Raw genomic sequence first — 4128 nt, forward strand, 5'->3', positions numbered from 1 at the left:
TTCAGGATCTCAAGAAAGAAAAAAAAAAAGGATCCACTTGTGCATTCCAGATTCATGGGACAAATGGAAACTGGTGAAAAACCAAAAACCAAAACCACTGTCTTTCAGATCTGTAACATGGCTAATGGTTGGAAACAGGCAGTTACTGCTCTTCAATCATGTGGAGAAAATGTAGGTACCGTTAGGTGCCTTAGATATGTATCTACCCTCAAGCACAGAGACCTATACTTATTGCACTGCCTCAAAATTACTTGAGAAAGTTCTCTTGGGACATGTTATCCTGGTCTCCCTGCCCTCAGTGGCTGAGCACTGTATTTTCTGCTCACTCGCTCAGTGCCATCACGCTCTGCGCCAATGTGTCTGCCTGCCCCTCCCCTCACACACATTTTTTAGGCTTTTATTTTTGTTGTTCTTAACAGCCGGTCCCCTTCCCTTTCCATCTGTCTCGATCATCTATTTTCAGCCCCACCTTACTCCGCCAGGAAGACCTCTATTTATATATTCTTACAGAGCTGAAAAAAGCTCCAGCTTAGTAACATTAATAAGATTCATATTTCTCTGGAAATAAGCCAATGTCTTTATGCTTAGATTGAAATGCAAAATGGTGCAACATAAAGTCAGCATTTGTCTTTACTATAAGAGGAAATATGTTCTTTTTCATTTCTTTTTCTTATCTTTACATATAGTTAGCAGGTACTTTAAAATACCTTAGACAAAGTTGTCTTGGTGTGGCCTTTTGTGAGGAGTGCTTAGTACTGTACCCCTTGGTAAATACTTGTCCTTGTGGAGTGTTTGGTGTCTGTGCCCTGGTATACACAGACCCTCCCTCCAGGAAGCACACGGGCGCTTTGCCACATGCACACCGGACACAGCAAACACACAGAGTGCCGTCAGACTCAGACCATTTATTTTACTGAATTTAGAATCAAGTTCAACTAAGCATTGTAACAGGTAACAAGATTCAAAGGTCAGAGAAAAACCTAGTTAAATCACAAGAAAGCAAGCTCACACAAGTCTGTGGGTCACTGATGGACTTTGATTTTGATTCTCAACAGTAGCTGATGTGTAAGTGTGGCCACAAGAGGTTACCAACAATGGAAAGTGACACAACACCACAACAATCCCCCAGAGAGAACTATTCTTACCTCAAATGGAAAACATCATTTAAATAAAACACACTGAAACTCCCTTAGCTTTTGTAATTCCAAACTGTAAAAATAACCTTAGAACAAAGAATTCTCCTTGATTGGTTGCATCATTTATTATTGAAAGGGAAAATCAGTATCATAAAAACCCCCACTGAAATAGAAATAATCAAATAACTTACTTGCAGGTAGTTTTGCTGCATTGCACATCACCACACAAAATCCTAAAGCTGATTGTTTTTAAAAGCTTGGAAAACACATTTGCCTTTTTGAGTTTCTTCTTAAGTGAGACGCATGCTTCTTATAAGGAAAACTATTCTACGTAGGCCTGAGTTTAAAATTTGAGTATCTGTTAATCTAGAGCTTTCCACAGGTGTGGACAATGGGAGGTGAACAACTGATCTTGGCCTCTGGGGTGGCCAGAGCGAGCCATGGGCAGCCTCTTCAGTTTACCCCCAGGTCGGGGAGTGCTGCCTAAAGCCAGGAGTATAGGGTGGAAATGTGCAAAAACCAATGGTACAAAACAGTATGTTTGTACTTTCACTCTGATTTCCTTAAATGGACTGTAAAATCTTGAGAACTCTTTCTGGGGGTCTAAAAGGAGCAGTACACAGGGTGACGGGACACAGACGCATTTAGCAGTGGCTGCTGCCAGGACTGAGCACAGAATGTTTTCCTTCGACAAGGCTTCTAGCAAGTGCCCACCAGTCTAATTCCTTTTGCTTTCTATTACAAGTATTCAGAGTTTATGGCCTTCTAGAACAACCCTTAACCAACATTAATTCTTCCCCTGAATTAAGCTCCCCCTGGCTTGCCTCACACAGAGGCCCATCCCTGCACCACTGAGAGGAAGCGCCTGCTGTCCCTTCTCCTGTGGCAGAAGGGGGTGAAAAACGAGGTGAGCTTCTCCCGGCTGCAGAAGTTTCAGCACAGAACAGTGAGTCTCCTGAAGAGTACTTTTTAAATGGGGGCACGACTCCTGGTTTATTGGAAAAATAATCTTGAAATTAATCTAGATGAAAAGTTTAGGGAGTGAAACTCCTCTGGTGCATGAACAAGTATTTTTAAAATTGAAGTTTCGTCACTTCTCAGACTTGCCCATCTGTTTTGTGTCCATAAATGGTTAACTCCCTGAATTAAGAGGAATTCTATATGTCCTTTCTTAAATGTGACTGTTAGTGCAGCGGTCAGCAAAGGGGCAGTTCTATGAAGGGTCAGCACGTTTTAGGCTCTACAGGCCACAGCATCTCCATTGCATATTCTTCTTCTCCAACTTTCCTTTAAAAATGGAAACATTCTCAACTCAAGGGTCTTCCAGGCTTTCCCCATGGGCAACAATCTGTCACTCTCTGCTCCAGGGAGCTCTTTGGCAGGGAACATGGGCACTGGACTGTGCAAAGTCTAAGGCTGTTTGGGCCTTGGAACCCTAATTTGGGGATTTCTTTTAGCAAGTGAGGTGGCTCCTTCAGAGGGGCCCTGAGGCCAGAGGTAAAGCAGAGCTCTTGGGTTTGTCTCTGCACTGCTCCCTGAACAGTACAGAGCTGTACCAAACAGCCATCCTTTACTCAAAAAGCAGCTATTTATGGCAGGAAGTCTTAATTAAGGCCTCTTTAAATCTGTGCCTGTGCTGGCTTAGCCTCACCTTGATTGGAAAGGCAAAATCATGTACCCTAAGCATTTAAAATTCTTCCTCCTACAGTTTAGGGCCGTACTACTCAAATGGTTGGTGGGAGAAAAGCTAAAGTGTAAACTTAACTTCCTCTTTACCACTAATGCCACCCACAGTCTAAGAGCAAACCCATCTAAGAACTCAGAGGACACACATGCCAGCTCCTGCTCCCAGGGAATCTGTGACAGCTCATTCATGGCTGGGTTCTCATGAGAATAGTGCTTACCAGGGACCACGGATTTACTATCTGGAGACCAGCATTTCAGAAGCTGGCTCTTTCATGTGACATTCATCTCCACACTCTCTGAAATAAGACTCTCTCCACATTAGCTGCTGTAACATCACACAGCTGCTCCAACCTTCTGAATATCTAAGAGGCAAATACTCTACCAATAATTTTTTTCCTTGTAAGACTGTTCCCTTTGAGGAGCAGAATAAGAGAACTTGTATCTTTCATAAATTTGTAATCTTTTAAATCATCACTATACAGGATGCCATAGTTTTAAGTAATTAACAAACAAAATTAAAAATCCCACTCAGAACCTAAATTCCTCTAATTAATGATTTTTTTTAAAAAGCAGCTGATGGTTCTCAAAATATACATCTGCTACCAATGACTCTTCTGGGGTTAAGGAGTGCGTGTGCGAGCATGTGTGCATGTGCACACATAGGCACAGAAAATAACTAAAAAAGCTAAGAATCCCAGTGGTTCCAAACTAAATGAATAGGTGAAAAACTGATCTCACATATGTCTATCCAGTTGCCTTTTTTAGGTTTTTGTTTAAAATGTCAAACTTGTTTTCTTCAGAATGTGGATTTATTTTTTGTATTAAATTCAGACCCTTCTCTTAGTGTGGATTTAGTGGCACTGCCAACACAGCCTCACCCCCGAAGTAATAAAGAGAACTTACCAAGCTAAGCATGGGGTCTTTGGAATAAAACTGCTGAGACTCTTTTTAATGGAAGGGGGTACCAACTAAGTTGGAAGAAATTGGAGCACAATTAAACAAGCAAAGATGCACTATTAAGAAATACTGATGTTGGCACCAGCTCAAGTTCTAATAACATCAAACCAGTGAAACTACACATTTTCCAATTCATTCAAAAACAGTATTCCAAAGCCACCGAAAGATGGGATAAAGACAGTAACTACCTGTGGTTAGGAAAAGATAATGGCAATGGGGATTTTTCTCAATAAAATAAAATGAAACAGTAAATTCTGTTTCTAAAAGACAGAGCACTGCATTCCTCATTCTGTTTCCTCAGCATCTCCCCCCCCTCACACACACACACACACACACACACACACACACA

The sequence above is a fragment of the Miniopterus natalensis genome, chromosome 4, assembly GCF_054644295.1.
Source record: "Miniopterus natalensis isolate mMinNat1 chromosome 4, mMinNat1.hap1, whole genome shotgun sequence".
Lineage (NCBI taxonomy): Eukaryota > Metazoa > Chordata > Mammalia > Chiroptera > Miniopteridae > Miniopterus > Miniopterus natalensis.